At 26.1% G+C, this 19,858-nt stretch overlaps 1 protein-coding gene across 3 annotated transcripts in view; it reads right to left on the bottom strand.

Moving 5' to 3' along the window:
• The window catches only part of LOC111037943 (probable G-protein coupled receptor CG31760), a 171,107-nt gene that overhangs the window by 123,782 nt on the left and 27,467 nt on the right, over window positions 1-19,858 (bottom strand). The window lies entirely within an intron of this gene.

Genomic DNA, 19,858 nt, shown 5'->3' with positions numbered 1-19,858 from the left:
CTCTTTTAGCTGCCGTACATTAAAAACCGTCTTAGCGCCAAACACTGGGCATAAAACAATTCATAAAATAAGAACAAAAATGAACCGATTAGAATATAAATAAATAATTACTTGAAAGACAATTTATTGTTTAAAAAATGAAGAACCGTGTAAACTCTTGATCCCTCTTCATGGGTCACCAGTTATAAATTATTGTCCGTTATTATGTAGTTACTTGACGTCAAAATTATTATGGTGCAAATAGTTGTTTGATTTTTTTGTTTAATGAATATTTTTATTTATTTCAAATTATTTTTCAGTGGTTATGCACTGGCTTACACAATATTCTTCGGGGTTAATGAAAAGATGTGTTTCTATTATAAAAAAAAAACAATAATCTCTTAAAAAATATAAAATAAAATCGGTTTGTTAAAAATATAACGGAGAAAAAAGTCATTTCAGACGGCTATAATTTTGGTAAAACCTTCTAGGAAATATTATAGTATATTGAACCAATATGACAGACGACAGTTCCTATAGGCTATTGGGTGAAATGTTCTTTTCAATGTCATTTAAACATAAAAAAGTTATAGTCCGACATGATATTATTAAAATTATTAAATACCTCAGAAATCGAGTTGCACAGTTAAGTTTTTAATCTTTATAAAATATTTCCGTTTGTCTGAGTAACTGGGAGAGTAATATCAATATGACATCACTGATTTAAGACCGCCGGGTAGGTAAGTGTCTTCGTGACACAGTTCTAAAGCTTAAATGTCATTATTTAGTTTGTTATTTAAACTTTTAAGTTTTCTCTGCCATAATTTAAATGGTTTCAACTAACTATTGAGGTACCTACTTACTATAATGTCACTGACCGTTATTGTACCGGCGACCACATCGATATGTGTACTTTATAATTTCGTTTATACCAAGCATATTGTGTTTCATTTTATCCACGTCGTAGAATTTACCACTATTGAATAAATAAAATAAAAATAGCTCAGGAGAGTTGTCTCCAAAACACTTCACATAATTGAAATTTGATAATTTTATTATAAAACATCATAGGTAGTACCTGCTTATATGCAGAACAGTATGACACTTCGAAAAATCTTAAACTATATCAAAAATCTATTTAGTGTGTACACACTACACACCGTATCTTAAATCTATACAGATTGGTCTAGAAAATGTTTTTTATATATTATTTTTACACCACCGTATATGTACCTATTATTATTTATTAGCTTGTTGTATTATTTTATTTTGGATCCTAAACAGGGCGACGAATGTATACATTTTAAAATGATGTGTGTTTTTATGTGTCTATTACCCCTTTTTATAGCACTAAAAGTTTTTTACAAGTGCTGAGGATAGTGTTTGGTAGCAAATTGGATCTAGTTAGTACTTTGGAGTGTAAAAGTCTTTGAATATTAATTTAAGGTTTGGTTGATGTTGTGTTGAAAACTATAAAAGTGTGTACCTCATAATTATGATATTATACAACAAAGTTATACCTCACTATAATAGTAGTAATATCTAGAGATTTATGAATATTATTCTCAAATTAATATTCTCGGGATACAGAGAATAAACTCAGATTTTTTTTTATAAATATTTCTGAAAATATCAAGTACCTATCTATGTGTTCTTATTTTTAATTTAAACAACTGTAATTATTTCACTTTTTACAAGGTATGTGTTTTTGTTTTAAATAACAACGTATGTTACTAAGAAATGCGAGTTGTGGGTAGTATATCCTCAATTAATATCATAATTATTGGTTGGTAAGCATAATAACAATTATTAAATTTATCTATATTAGAAACTCAATAGTCAAAAGTTATGACTCGTACTTATAAGTTGTGACTAGTGAGTTTTCTGTTTATCACTCAGTATAATTGAACAATGTACATCATTTTAAAGTTGGTAGACGCTATGTAGAAAGCTTGATCTTTTGTCCTTTTTTTGAGCCTCTTAAATTAAATTTCAAAGAAAAATGAAAATTTCCTACCTACTATTCTCAGTTTTTGATAATATTCTCGTAAAAGATTATTACAGTGATTTAAAATCACTAGTTATACCTATGTACTGTCTACTTGATATAATTTTCCAACAACACGTTTTTTATTATAATTACCCTTTTTGTTTCTAATCTAAATGTAGGTATATTATTAAATCAAATTATTAAATTAATAAATTTAGTTTATTACAAATCAGTGTTCAATCTATGGTAATAAAACATTTATTTGCCACTTGAAACATAATTGATTATATTTTAATAAGACAAATAATTGTTGAGTACCTATGTATGCAGACTAAAATGAAATAAAACAAATGTATTACCAACATTATGTTTTAAAATTGTATAATATAGTACCTTTGTTATCACACTGCATTATTGCCTTATTTGACTTTTCCACCATTGATGAATGGTTTATTTTATACTATATCATCATACATTTCCTATGTATTACCTATAATTATTGTTCTTCTACATCAACATAGTGCTTTAATTTAAATATACAAATATATATGTTTATCCGTGGGCATACTTCCACAGAATCTACATAGACCTCTCAGAATAATTTCACAAATTACTGAGCTGTAAAGATCCCAAATCTGCCCTTCCGTTGTTAAATGATTATACGTTTGTTTAGTTTTCTTCACAGATGAACATTTTGTCTTCCAATTATATGTATATAAAATATGATTTACAAATATGCATTTAAGTTTTAATGCACATTGATTTAATTTGTGGAGGGCTAGAAAAATGTAGGTACGTATTTATTTCTTTATCATTTTTGTCTCAAGACTTTTTCAAGTATAAAATTCCTGGGATAGTGGAAATCAAATAATAAAAGTACTATTACCTATCAATTTACTATTATCAAAAACGAATTTGCCCACAAATTTCAACAAAATATACACCAAACGATTCCTTAGCAAAAATGTCTTGGACTAATTACATTATTCTAACTTCTAAGGTTTAAAAATATTTAAGCTAAAAATATCTTTTTAAAGTCATCCACAAACCGTAAACACAATTCTATCGTGTACTTAGATATGCAATTTAATTTAATCTTAAACAAAATGTATACACATTTTAAGGAATTTAGGTACAGTTTACATGAGTTTCCATTATGATTGTTTAAACTTAAATGAGGCAAAGATTAGGATATAAACTTAAATACATATTTAAATTGATAGGTACATGTTTTATATGCACAAACCTGGCAAGGGCTTTTTTTCAAAAACTATTTATTCTATAAGTACTAAATACATATTATATATCATATTATAAATGTCAAATCTTGATTATAAAATTTAATTTTAAGTGACACAAAATACAATCATTGAGTATAAGTTAGATAAAAAAGGCGCCTACGTCCTTGCTTAGCTACATTTTTTTTTTCTAAATTGGATTCGCAACAAAATATTACCCTTTAAAGTGAAAAAAGGTCTTAACATATTGTTGTGAATGAAACCTGTACGCGTTTCATATATTATTTATCCCGGGGGAACTACTTTTCATTTCCTTTCCACACTCCACTGAAATCTTACATACACTCGTTGTTTTTTTTTTTTGCAGCTCAGTTGCCCGGTAATATTAAAATCGTAATATGCAAACCATGTCGCTAGTGGAAATTTGTCAGATGATGGTAACATCGATGCGTTAGCCATTAAACACATTTTTGTATGCTTATACTCAACATTAAGTGTGACTATAATACCCATTATTATACGACGTATATTATTTTTGAATAACAACAATCAAGTGGGAAACACGTTATCGAGTACAAAATAATAATTCATGATAATATACATTTAGACATGTTTTTGGACAAGTTCAAATTTCAACGAAATACTGTTGTACCGTTATTTTGTTGTAATTACAAAATATCATTCGTGTGGGTTTAAAATTTTTCAACAGCTGGTAGTATATTATTATTTTCTATACCCTATAATATTTTCAAAATATTTAGATTAATTTTAAGCCATTCATACTGTAAACCTATTCACATCGTTCTTCGGTACGCTGGTAATGAGTAATGGCAGATTATGTTTTATGATACTATTTTCATGATTACTATGTAGATAATGTGTACGATTTATGTTTGGAAGAAGTCAGTTCTAATAGAAAAATAAACAACTAATTGCAATACAATAGTATAATATCCGTAGAAATGTAATATACTCACAGAGAATTATTTTTCGCCGTACACAACGATTTGAATTCAAACTAAACAAATACATTACAGTGACTTACTCAATGGTACCACTCGGCACCTACAATACAGCATACAGAGTTCCACGATTTATTTCATGATTTTACAATAGTTGTGTTTAAAATTTAAATTTTAAAAATAAACTTTTTTTTTTCGTAAGAAACAAGACACTTAGTGATAACATGAACTCAACAACATTATGATTATACTTTAAACCACTAAGTATGTCAAACGCAAAGACTTCTATAATTATATTAGGTCGTATAATGCCGTATAATCGATTACAGAGAAACTTGTATTACTAATTAACTAAGTAACAGTTAAAAATTGCAATATAGATTTGACTCAATATAATTTAAAAAAGGCTTATAAATATGATGATAATAGTTTAAAAAAATTTAAACGAAGCAATAAATTAATCTTATTATAATATAATTGTATTTATAACTATACTTGTGTAACGTAGACAGCCGTTTACCATTTAACAAAAAACCTTATAGTAATAATAATTTCTGAGGGACTTTGTGATATTTTAATATATTCTATAAATACCTAATAAATAAAAAATTCAATTATTTTAATTATTTTTACTCACCTTTTGCAAACAAATCATTATTTTATAAATCTCTAATGGTACGTTTAACAATTCTTTCCACTCTATTTCCATACCTAGTGTAAATATCATAGTTTATTTTGCATTTAACGCTAAAAATAATTTACTATATTATTTCTACTTTGGTTTCAGTTTAGTTTTAGTACTCTGATATTCAAAACGGAACAGTAAACTATTGATTAGTTTGAATAAGTTGTATTGTATTATTTCATGTTAATTTAGATTTGTGAGTAGTTTGTAAGTACGAATATTAAAATAAACAAAATAAAGTACCATTTTGTAAAGTAATACAAATGTTACCTACAAATATAATAATATATTCTATATAATATACAAAAAACAATTTCTTCATATACATCATATTGTATTGTATGGAAAAATGTTATTTGGATTTGAATAGTATGCACTATTGTATTGGTATTAATAAATAATAAATTCTTAGAAACGTTTTATCTTAAAACATTATAAAAGGTCTTTTATGTGCAGATCATGAAACATATTATTCTGTTGAAATTCAGCAATGATAGCACCGGGTAGTTGAATACATATATATTTTTATTTATCAGAAAAAGCTTCTGTTACATTTTTCATATAGATATTCAAAGAAAAATATTTTTTTCAATACCTACACTTGCAGGATTCTTTAAAAATGCCCTGGACAGGTGGTATAGTAATTTATATTAATATGTCACTTGTATAATATTATGTCATCTTGAATATCGCCATGAACGAACGGGGTAGTCTTGATACAACAAATGGCTTAAATAGTTTCAAAATATGTCACTGCAATATACTACCATTGTTCGCTTAAGATGTCCCTTGAAATTTTAAAGGTATTTGTTTGTTTGTTTGTTTGTTGTTATACTTTGTGATAGCTTCTAGAAATAGAAGAGTCCGCAGATTATTGTCCACAACGGACAAATCGTGGAATTATGTCTCATTTCTTACTTTTTACATTTTAATATAATTCTGAGTCCTCGCAAATAGTAAGTTCACAACCTGCAATAGTCGTTGGTATGTTGTAAAATTCATAACACAGTGTATATATTATCGATAGTTGGATTGTTAATGGGTGAAATATGATATTATATTATTACGGTGATTGAGTGATTCATGAGTGAGGTCGCCCGATTATCATGGTTGTGCAGGGCACGGTTTTATAATCTCAAATGAAACATAACTATATACATAAGCTTTCGGTAAACCACATTAGAATAATTATGCCTTATTTTTATTTGATATCCTGACATCAGATTATTTAATACAATCGCAGTTACAGTAAGTGATAGATTCCGAGAGCAGCGACGAATGCACTAGTTTTATAATTATGTATGTGGTTTTGACCTCAAGAAAAATCGATAAAAATTATTGAATTTATTAGGTAATTTTGGAAATCAAAAGAAAAAAATCATCTCTTCTTTCAAAAATAATAGAAAAAAAAAACAAAAAAAAAAATTATGAAAAACGATAATTACTGGGTACTTACATATAACCAGTTTTTGAAAAATAGTAATTTCGTCTTTTTTGTCATAGTTCAAAAATGAATAATTATAGAGACTTGACATATTTATCGGATATTCATTTAAGCATTTACTAGACATGATATAATTTTCAAGTAAATTGCCTCTTTTTTGTGGTATTTTTAACTTTCAATTTTTTTTAATTAATTATGATATTGTTTTTGATTTTGATTAAAAGTGGTTAAAAATGTAATATAAGGTTATTCCTCAATCCTCATAAGTTTTTCATATCTCAATTAGAAAAATATCAAATATATTGTCAATCTTTTTTTATTGTGTCATTATATGTTAATTAAGTTTATTTTTTTACAAATTTTATCAAAATTAGGAATATCTGCATATTATTCTACTGTTAAAAATCAATGTAATTTTAAATTTTAATATTTTAAGGCTTCAACGTTTAATACAAAGTCAGTAATATGTTTTTCTAACATACACCTGAGAGTGCCATCAGTAGCTTTCGATACGATTTGATATTTAAATGAAAAATAATTTTGTACCTAGTTATTTTGTCTTATTTTCAAAAAACTTATTCTTGGAGCTTGAAACGTTTCGTATTTTATTATTATTTACTTTACACAATTACATTTTTTAAATACTTAGAAGAATTTCAAGGGCTCATAACACCAACATTTGTTTCCTATGTTTTTCTGCCGCGTAATACAGCAACAAAGGTATTCCGTACTTCTACGATTACAACTCTCAGGTTCAATTTATGACAAAGAGATTATAAGTCTTATAAAAACAAATGTTTCCTGCGTACCAGCTTGATTTTTTTTAAATATTTTAATTCTGTATCAAGATAAGCGTGTTTTAATTTAACATAATTAATTTTTCTTTTTAAATACTCATACTTTATAGAAAATGAAAAAAATTAACTTTTTGAAACCACCATTATCTCCAAAATAGCAAACACGTCAATACCCAATTACTCATTTATAATCATAGAAGATTTTTAAAATTGTACGTTAATCTTTGAAATTTGACATTTCTAAGAATATTTTAGTAAAAACGAACAGATAAAATAACGTCCAGCGGTCAAAATAAAAAACCGCATAATATACCATTTTAACAGGGTTTTAAGTATTTTATGCACACGCGGCGCAATTTCTGAATTGCTAACCACATAATATAGGACCTATTATGTACCTCCGTTTCAGACAGTATACCACAGCCATGACCACTTAAAGCGTTTATTGCTGTGTCTGGACCAAACCACCGCTCGTTCCATAATTTTGGACGACTTCTGTCAGCCACACGTTCGCATAATAATGTTAGTTAAATAGATTTAAGTTTTTATAACTATGTTATCGCATATGCCTGCCTACGAATGATGTCAGATAAAAATTGAACTATATCTTAACGTAGATCAGGTATAAAAGGAATTACCAAATCGATAAATAATATTTCTACTGTAAAAAGCATGTCAAATGCGTGTCTAATCGTGAACATGAATTATCAGTAATAACTATATAATATTAAACAAAAAAATACATAAATAAATAATATAAATTATTAAATCATTTTAATTATAAATGGCTAAATGGTAGTTATTTGCAGCGTGTACGAATATTATTTAGATAGATTATTTGTTTGTATCGTTTTATTCGATTCAATATATTGTGAAACCTCTATTTTTTATCCATGGGTACCTAGTGTTGTTTTAAGATATAAGATTCTGAGTACAACAGTTGTTTTCATAAACTTAAATTGAAAATCAGGCTTTAATTTATTTGATATGATATTATATATTTATACTTGACAACCACTAATTGTAATGATTTTTGTATTAAAATGATAGTTCTTACCCTATACCGTCATGTTCAAAACATCATATTATTAAATACCCATAAATGCGAATACTGTTCTTAGTTCATCGAACTTAATCTATGTTTAGAAGTTAACAAAATATTGGTGCGTTTAAAAATCAAGTACCTATACATTTTTTTTCGAAATAGATTATAAGAATCATCAAAATACTACTGACCATGTAATTTTTCAAGGCCAATTAATTACAACTATGAGCAAATTATCTGATGGTATTGCATTGTTTACTAATACCTAATATTAAATTTCAATATATATATTAAATATTCAATTTCTTAATGTGAACCTACCTATTAAAAAATATATAGCATTTCAATAATTAAATAACTATTTGCATTGTATACATAATATGTTAAACAATATATTTTTTTTAACAACAAATTATTTAGAAATCACATCAAAAATATCCACATATTTCAATCGTGAAAATAATATGAATATGATAAAAAAAAGTGTACTGACTCAATTGTATGATCAACGACATTGTAAAAAAGTTATTTCAATAATTATTTTTGTGTTCTGAAAATTAGCATATTTAAATTGGAGAAAACTGATGAAAATTATTTTCTTAAAACAACGCCCAAATAGAAATGTTTCTATCATAAACTTATAATTCATAAGTTATAAGATGGGAACAAAGAAAAGGTTTTTTTATTTTTGTATTCAACTGGATATAAGGTAACTAGAAACAAAATTATTTAAGATGAGATGCACATCACATCTTCACAATTTAATGGATACAAAAATCAAATTAAATTTATTATGAACATCGATTGGTAGCATTATTATTTGTGTGAGGATTAAAGAATTTCCTTCCTGGAGAAGATTATTTAAAAACAAAAAATACAGACTTATCTGTAAACCATGCTTATATCTTCACGCTTTTTTTGAATTTCGAATAAAGCGGAAAATAACTTTTTTTTTAAGCGTCTAGAAAATGCATTGAGTGTTTGAACCCACACGATTTCTTATACATATTTAATGAATTGGCTAAACTATATACAAAGGCATGTTGATTAAAAATAAAATTCTTCGTGAAATACAATAACGCTCGATAGGTATTTTACTGATTCTAAAAAATAAGATTTATTTTACTGAGTCTAAAAAATAAAAAAATATTCAATACGTGAGTATTAAAACAGGTATGTTCAATGGAGTTGCATAGAATTACTCATATTTTATTGACCAAGTTGAGTGTGCAAAAGAAAACGATAAATCTATTAAATACAATGTTACCATATTACAGGACCTATTTAATATGGGTACTAAATTACGTGACAATTTCGTCTCAATTTTATTCAAGGTATATTCGTGGGACTCAGTCTTTTTCCAGTTTATTTTTCATGATTTGATATTAAATTGGATTTTATGCAGTTTTAATAGTTTTAAATAATTATTAAGCTTTAATATTCCACCTGCCTGTTTATTAATTTTAAAAGAAAAACATTATAGGATTTACTATAATCGGGGGAAAACATTAAACATGTTGTAATATTAATAAATAAGAACCAATTTTTCCAACGGCATACGAGTTATATAGGTACATTGTAAAACTAATTAATAGAGTTCTCGATAAAAAAAAGTAAAGAAATCTGAAATTGTATAAATAGTCACATTTTAAACATAATAGTTTTAATAGTTTGTAATGAATTGGTTGTGAATTGGTTTTCATCACATTTATATTATGTTCTCGTCATAACAATATATGTGGAGGTGGTCCTATAAATTTGGGAAGAAATAAATAATTATAAAAGTAACAAAACAAATTTCCAGCGTTTGGCACCGGTAAATTTTAACGTGGTCGGTCATATCAACACTAACACAAAGGTACAGTTTGCGATTAACTTTTAATTTGTTCGATTTTATCAATGCTGTCTTCAAAGGCATTTTAAAACGACGATAAAACAATCGAAATTATAAAACATTAGATTTTAAGTTTTATTTTGACAGTGCATATTTTTCATTTTACAAACTAACAATGTGTCGATATAAAATGAAAGTTTTACCAATGTTACAGTCGGAGGACACATTTGCAAAAAAAAGCACTTCGTTGTCACTCCGTTTACGACAAAGGTAGTTATAATTCAATAGTCCAGTGATGGTAGCCATAGCTCTTAGACTACCGTACTACCAGAACGGACCGCTGGCACCGCTCTCGTGACCTAAATCCCTTGAGTAACGTTTAGTTCGTTAAGAAAAAGGTACTCTCAACTCACAAGTGCAGTAAACTTTCAAATAAATCTGTATACGTTTTTTGATAACTCCATTTTATTTCTGTTTTGTTATATTTTCAATTTTTTTAAATATAAATACATTTCAAAAACGTATGAGTACAGAATAAACCACAAGTAGTCGAATCAATAACACGTTAACAGATAATAATATGTTACCTGGTACTTATGTGAAATCGTTATAAATATATTTACAACGATTTAACTAAAAAACTGATGATGGCTGTCTACGCCCTAGTCAGAAACAATGAGTTGGTAACAGTTTCAATGGCGTAAAGCTATAATGGCAAACAATTTGTAATTCTTAACATCATTACATGAACCGTTATTTATCGTAGTAAGTTTTTGGTTTATTTATTTTCAAATTGTTTGTGCGAATAATATAAGTGGTTATATTTTTTTTTTTTATAAATAACAATTTTTGTAGTGTAAACTTTAATGAAACAAGTTTGATACAAGTTTGGAACACTATAATTGTCTTCTTTTTTAGAGATACTTTTTTAGTATTTGGTAATAAATTTGTTTAGTTAGGCGGTCGTAGGCGCATAATGAGTTTACTTCTCAGGGATAAACACATATAGTTCATATTTTACTTTCAAGTGAAACACTCTTTATGACTTTTCTTACATCTTGTATGCACATACAAAATTTTGCAATGTACCTAAAGTGAAAACCTAAATACTATGAGTTTTGCTGTAATAATACTCAAAACCTCTTTGTGTCCATATTGAATCAAGTGCGAGTGTACTGTGTAGATCACATAATAGTATAAGACTATATTACTTCAATTGATGAAATTCAACCATTAATTAATTTTTTAACCTGCTATAATAATTGTCTTCATTATTTACTTTTAATAATAATGATCCGTACATTTTAATAATGAAATCAGTTGTTTTTTTTTCAGCAAACATTTTTAATCAACTTGATAATTTAGTGTGAGAAACCTCTGAAGTTGTCCAAATTTTTCTTCAAAAGATTTCGTCTTTTTTTGTTGTAACCCAAAAAGTTGAACTCGTGGAAACTTAAATCATTCTTTTTTGTACTCAGCCCTATTTTTAAAATATTTATACCAATGTTAAATTTAAAAGTATTGAATTAAAAAAATTTTAATTTAAAAGCATTTGATTTTCAATTCTTCAGATCATTTATCAAGCTCACGAACATTTGAAAATTACTTTGTTGCGAAATATTTATGAAACTTTAAATTGTTATAGCCAAGCACTTTTAATACAACGTTTCTCATTAATATTTCTCACTGAAACCTAAACATCAAAAAATATTTAAACACAATTTTTTTTTTAAACTTCCAGAGTTTAAATGTTGACGATATTAGAAATTTAAACGGAGAATAACAGTTTTAGTTATTTTTATGTAGTTTAAAAATACTATCCATAAGGACTTGAAATTTTAACGTGTATTATTATATTTTATACACATCGTGACATTTTTAGATTATTTAGATTAATTTAAAGTTAGGTATTAACTACAATATATAGTAAGTATACCACAGACCTATTCATACAGTACAACGTTAAGTCGGTATTGATTCAAAAGTAAATAAAAATGTCATATAATATGATATAAATACACACAATTTTATATACATGTAACTTTCAATAAAACAAATAATATAGCAATAATACAATTAATATATAAAAGTATAGAATAAAATATATTTAGTCATATAGGCTGACGGATCGTTTTTGTTCACAATTATTTTTAGTTTGCATGGATTTATCATTAAATTGAAATTTAGAAGGTACTTACATTACAGGACTTATGAAATTGAAGAACACTTGACACAAATTATACAGCAGAGTTGAAAAGTACTTGCTCACTTTTTATTTTATTTTATGCAATGAAATAAAATTAAAACTATCTAATTACATACGTAAAAGATTTTTCAGTACCTATTTAATTTAATGCTAACGGGACATTTTTGTACTGTTTAATTGATACAATTATTTGATACGGACGTCTAACATTGCAGACAATGAATTTAAATACAAAAATAACAAACAAAAGCCTTTATAAAAGGTCAAATTTTAATATTTGATTTAACTGTTCTCGAATATGTCTTAGGTATGTAAAGTTTTTCTATAGCACTAACGGTTTTTTTTTCTAACATTAAATTACGAACATTTTTGACCAGAGTTGTTGTACAGGTAACTATGAATTGCTTGAACTTAGAAGCCTTTTTGTACATTTTTATTTTGTACGAACCATGGGCTAGGAGCCAGTAGCCAGATTTCATTCTAAATGGTTTATTTTATTTTAAAATTTAAATTTTTTTTTATGCACGTTTGTTACAGAATGCTAGAATAGGCATCGGTGAGTTGTGAGCATGGTATTTGTATATTACGTATTATTAATGGTAAGGACTTTTATTTGCATTATACACAGTTTATTTAGGATTAGAAGTAACATCGATAGACCCTTGTTGTAGTTTTATGAAATAGATGATCGCCACGTTAGCCATTTATCCAATGTTACATCAACGACTGCTGGATGGTATACCTACATGTATAGCACATACCCATATATTGTATTCATTATCAAAAGAGTGTGGTTGCGGTAAACGGTAACCACGTCGGATTAATATCACTCCGGTGCTTTTCGAAGCATTCATTCACGTCTTTCCGTGTTTACACCAGTCTGCAGAGATGGTCCATTTTCAGCTAGCAGTATTATAATATTATATATTATTATGATCAATTATTGATACGGCGAACATGTATGTAGGATAATTGCATACCCTGAACGCCGTCGTATTATAAAAATGTTCTTTACTTTTCAGAATGAACAAAACTTAAAATTAATTTGAGGGGAACAAAACAATATTTAAGAGAAACCTATTTTTGCAAAAACCAATCTGCTATTTTTTTCAATAAAAAAATCGATTACAGCGTACCAAAAAAGCAAAAACATGTTTAGTCTTGAATACAAGGTACCTTATAAGTTTATATATCAATAATAATTTCAAAATGTCAAAATAAATATTGTATGATGCTATGCCTACATCTTAAACTAATTTTTTTTACTACATTTTAAACATATTAGTACTAAAGAATTTTAACTAAGACGAATTATATTAGGTATTTTTTTATTGTTATTCAACTAAAATTTGGAACTTTTCATTATTACCTTATTAATATATTTTTTATTTTTTTATGAGCAATGCGAGTTTCAAAATATTTAGACAATTAATGTTAAGCTACTTGTATTACGAACCTATTCACACCATTATGCGGTACACGTCAGCTATTGACTTAAGAGGCAATAACAGGAGTCTATTATGATATCACGTTATGATACTAGTTAATAAGATAATATATTACTCAAGGTTTTCGGTAAAAGTGTATTTGACTTGATGTACACAACTAATAGAAAAATAAGAGTAAGCTAACGTAACATAACCTACACACCAACCCAGCAGAATCGTTTATCATTTGCGATGAATTTAACATTAAACTCAAATTTAACACATACATTACAGTGAGCTCAATGACGATGTACACTCGAAACAAACTATATAGAATATACATCAGGATGACATACGTATTTTTTTATTATGTTTTCACAATGTATTTACAATTGCCACTTTTCATCCTTTCATAGTTACACATGTATGTATAACCTATTATTAATATTATATTAACCACTTTGTAAAACTATGCATTTTATTAATATTTAAAGAACAGCTGGTTCGTCAATACTATTTTATTAGGAGAAGCGTTTTGAAAATAAAGAGATTAAATTAATAAAAATGATGAATTTAAACTGTATTATTGTGGTTTCTATAGCAATTATTTGTATGGATAGCACTGTTTATTACTATGTTAAGAGCATATATTATATGAGTACGAGGCTTATGCCTATAACTATTGAGTATCGATTTTAATTACATTTCTCTTTTTATATGAATGTATTATACGAATAAAATATTCTCGTTCCACAATGGGATGGTAATAATATGACACCGCACCTACCGTATTTATTTTAAAAATATATTTTTCTGAAACAATAGCTGACTTCAATAATTTATTATTAATGTTAAAATAAATCTATCAACTTTTTTGGAAACAACGGTTTATGGGTAAGCGTTTTAAATGCTCTTTTGTGACTGAACAAAAAACAAATCTTATTAAAAACGCGTGAATAGTAGGTTTATACGTTACATCATTAATCGTGATTATATTGGATAATTTGAAAACAATGAAATGTCTTTATATAATAGGTGGTTAGATGAACTTACACTTTCAATTTTAAAATGTATAAATAACCTTCTCTCTTCCGTTCAACGTGTAAACAACTCCAATCTGATCGGATGACGCATCGAGATATTTATTTACTATTTTAGTTTTTTGTTTTAAATAATTACATAATCCTCTCACGTATTCCTTCAAAACCAATTTTGTTTTTATATTCTCTTTAATAATACTGAAATGTATTCTTTAATGTCTACTATACTTTTACAAAGAAAATTATAAAAAATATTATTCCAAAATATGTGTTGGACCATAAATAATATCGATAATAGCATTTCATTTAGATCAGATAGTCAAGTTCTACTTCTTGTATAACCTATATAAAAACAAGTGTTTAGGATTCTGGGGCGAAAAATGTATTCCTCGATCTCTACATAGTATACTCAACGTATACACGGTCACCATAATTAATTATGATTCAAAAAAGACAAATATTTTTTAAATATACACATCAATTTATCAAGTATTGTTATTGCTGATTACGGGAATGATTATAAACTATTTAAAATATACTACATTGAAGACTATAGTTTATTTTAGTTGTATATTTTATGTCGTTCCACTGATTAATTGATTAGTTTTGCTTATACTATTAAATTATGAGAATTATTTGGTACACTCGTTGATAAAAATACACTGATATCTAACACGTCATCGGAACATCAAATTATGTTTATAATTTATTTTATACAAAATTATACCTATCCAATTTTATTGAGATGAATTGATAATAAGCTACTAAAATTTTTAATAATATGACTTTCAAAGTTTAAACACAGTCGTTTATTTATTTTATGGTAGGTAATAGACATACATATATCAACAAAATCGTTTTAACATAAATCAATATTAAATCGTAGATTAGACCATAAATAAATAACACCTTAACATGAAAACTATTTTTACGAATAATTATCATTATTTTACTTAATATTTTGCTTAAACTAACAATTTTTAATAAATTATTATTTCATATAATTACAAGTTTTATTTTTTTATTTAAATTGAATAAGTAATCTTTATCTATTAAGTATTAATATATTTTTTTAGATACCCACCGACTACTGCAATAAAATAATTATTTTATATCATGATTAATTTTAAACTAATGATAATAATTAATTGTCATACCCACTAAGGCTTTGAATTAAAATTATTATTTATTCTTACTGTCATTATTTTTACCACTAACTAAAGGCGATAATAATTTCAGAAAATATTATTTACATTTTGTAGATATAGGTTTTAGTTTTCAATTTATTTTTTAATAAACAAAAATTATAATTTTGAAATAAATATTTAAATTTAATTAATGTCTTCAACATACAACTTCTAATAGAATTGTATTATGACTAGATTAAAAATGTTTCTATTATGTTTCTATAATGTTATCCAAACTTCACATAACTCTGACGTTGGTGAACTCAAATCGACAGTAATTTTGATTTACTATAATTTCGCAGAAGTTTTGGTCTATTTTAACGTCAAATAAAAATAAAACTGACTTTTAAAAATAGAGAGTTAATGCTTTTTGAATGAGTTGTGTGTATAAGACTGTTCAAACTACACTTGTATGTCCGTTAATTTGATTCGAACGGAAGGTCTAAATGTATGTTTGCAATAAGAAAATTATATACACCCCGCAGATATTACATGTATCTTGTCAGAAATTATTATTATCCTAAGAGTAGTCATCTTTTGAATGTACAGCATAACCTGATTACAAGGCTTTTCGTTTTAAGAAGATACCTACCTACCGCACACAAATAAATTGTATTATGGAATATACATTAAATAACTACTAGAGTTGGTAAGAAAATACATAAAAGTAATTTCAATATTATTATTAGACGAAATATAGTAGACATAATATTATATGTACCTATAAACTTATATTATTAAATGAACAGTAATATCAATTTAATATTCAACCACAATCACAAAGTTTAAAAAAATGAATAAATACAATTTGTTTGATAATATTTTACCGCCATTCGTAAAATGAATACCTATGGTTTTTTTACATAATGAAAAAAGTTTCCATTCAAATATCGTTGAGCTATCCACTCTTTAGTTTGATTAATTTGAATATTTTTTTTCAAACTACTTATTTAAACAACGAATCACTGAATATTTTTTGTTGTTCTTCTTATTAGAACTTTTAATAGTTTTGTCAACATAAATAAATGTCACATAAAGAGTGTCATTTTTTAGAATTTTCTGATTCAACAATGAATGTACAATGTATTGGTATTACAATGATGTGTGATTAATTTTTTTGTTTTTTATTGATCTCAAAAATATCATCGACAACAAAGGCCATTAGTTATAAGAAATATATGAACTGTGATGGTTAGGTACAAAGATAGGCTATCTATATGGGTTACATTTTTTTCTATTTCAGATTGAATAATTTTGTTTGTTTCATAAAATTAATTTTATCTAGGTTTTTTTTCTGATTGGTCCAGAGTGCGATATTTAAATTGCTTTATATCTAATGATCGAATCGTTTTAGAAGAGAAACTTCTTATAGGAGAAAAAATGGTTTAACCTTTATGTTTAAGAATAGATTCTGGTAGCAGTTGAATCTAGTTGGTACTTGAGAGGAGGATTAAGTAAAACATTTCAATTAATCATCGAACGGTTTTTGTTACTATAAAAAAAATGATCATACAAATTTGAAACGATCCACTAGTAGTTAATGAATAATTTTTGGAATAATCAGTCTAATTTTACGCTATTTGTAAGCATTTGAAACTTTCAAATTTTTAGTTTTTTCCTACAAGTGTTGATAATAAATGTGATGCTCGGTCAGAAAACTCAAATTTAAAAAAAATTAATTACTCATAAGTTGAATTCGGAACAATTTAAAAATTTCGGTTAATCAATATTTATGTAATTCATTTAAAATATTATATTGTCATCAATTTAAACTTTAACGCTGTTTTCAAAAATTAAAACAAATATCAATAAACATTATTTAATATTTTTATTTAAATGGTAATGTTTTTTTTCGTGATGTATGTTCCTTATCCATACGACAACAATGGCCTGATATTGATTTTGATTATTGGGATTAGAATAGTTATAATAAATTATAACAAACAACAAGTGTTTTAAAACTTGTGATTGATATTCTATTTCTAGTGTAGGTCATATAACTAAATATATATTGAATATTTGTCTCTTTTTTTAAATATATATTATCTAATTAATATTCAGACTTAAGTACTAAATACATTTTAATATTTAATAAAGTATTGTTTCTAATAAATTCAATATTTTTATAGAATACACATATTCTTGGTCGAACTATAATATTAAGTTTTAATTTATTGTTAAACCAGTTAGGTATCTGTATTATATTATTTTTGGGAATAGACTACTGGACAGAGAATATTACTAAAAAAAAAAAGTGAGGAATAAAGTTTTTTCAGAAAAATTGATCATTTTGCTTCTTCAATGTATCATTACTTGGTACTTAATAGTATTAATTATTCTAAGTAAATTACATTTTAAAACGATTTAAGTACATACATATAAATATTGAATTAAATATTGGAAACATTTATTGTTATCTTTTATTTTTATAACTATTGTCTTAGCATAACATTGACATTAATAACAGTTCTCAAAATAAATATTATTCGTGTTTCTATAAGTGTTGGAATATTGTTTTAATCTGTCAGATTTATAAAAGGTCTTGTTTCATAAATGTATTTATTTAATTTAAAAGAATAAAAAGTTTTAAAGGATAGATATATTTTTTAATTAAATATAACTCTGGACGTTCACAAGAAAAGAGTTTGAAAAGTTAACTTAGATGAACAAATATGATATTTTTTAAAAGGTAAATTTTAATAACCCGACCAACCCAAAGTATATTTCATACAACATATAATTTAACAATATAACGTTTTGTAAAATATTTGAACTATTTTATATAAAAAAAAAGGTAGACGATAGGTTCGTATTTCGTTCCTGCTAAATGTAGTAAATAACGCCATTTAACTTTTGTTCTAAATGCTTTTAACAATCGCTATATATTATTGTACTATGAATATTATATCATTCGATAATTTTTTTTAAATGTTAACGTGAGTTTAATATACAGCGCCACCACTGAAATTTCTTATACGTAACACGATTAATATTCGTGAAAATAAACAATGTTTTTAATGTTAGCATTTTGTTAATAATCCTCATGCATGAGTACAATCGATTAAATTTGGTAAGAGTGCTATTACCAACCGTACATACAATATGTGATTAGCACAATTTGTTATGAGGGGCATAATACGATTTCCGGCCGATTGATCGGATCGATAGGATTCTAAGCTCATGATAATATACTATACAACTGAAGTGGGTTTCTTTTTAATCTTTTGTCTTGTAAGAAAAAAAAAGTATTAAATTATCATCCCGATGTTCGTGACCTGACTGATGACGCGTAACATTGCCTTTTATAATCCTTTATTTTTAACAATATAATGCTGTCAGCTCAACGTCATATTAGTATATAAAAAACGATATGATGATAATAATTATTTTTAGAAATCAATTTAAAACGAAATGTAAAAAAAAAAGGAAATACATGCCTGGATACCGAAGAGTATCTCCAAGTATAACATTTTTTTTCCTTATAGCAAACAGAGTGACATTTTATTTTATCTATAATATTAATGTATTTATTTGTTGTTTTTATTACGTCCAAAACATTATTTCTATACATTATTATGAAATCTGTTCGTACGATATTAGGAAAGATGATTTTCAATTAGTCTCATTTGAAATGAAATACGTCTTATAAATAAAAAATAATTTCCATTCAAACGACGATGTTTAGAAATTTCGATTTCGTCTTGTTCGTAAAAAACTCTATTTAAGTCATTAGTAGGGCAGAGGACTTGTAGCATTTGCATATTTGTTTCGCACGATCACAAAAAAAACAGAGTAAGAAACAAATATGTTATGCTAAAACAAAGCTAGTTTTGAAATTGTATTTTTCGTATAAATGCATATTTCGAGTTTCTTTTGGTTTTAGTGCATATTTCTTCGATTCTATACTTTAAGACGAATATTTTCAATAATTTATCATTTTATCAATATTTTTACCGTTGACGTTTTTATTTAATTTAAATATTTAATGTACAACCAAAATAACGTTGAATTTTAAATTGTTTTA

This window comes from Myzus persicae, unplaced genomic scaffold (genome assembly GCF_001856785.1).
Source record: "Myzus persicae strain clone G006 unplaced genomic scaffold, MPER_G0061.0, whole genome shotgun sequence".
Lineage (NCBI taxonomy): Eukaryota > Metazoa > Arthropoda > Insecta > Hemiptera > Aphididae > Myzus > Myzus persicae.
The sequence above is the reverse complement of the archived record's forward strand: the minus strand, read 5'-3'. Positions and strand labels throughout refer to the sequence as shown.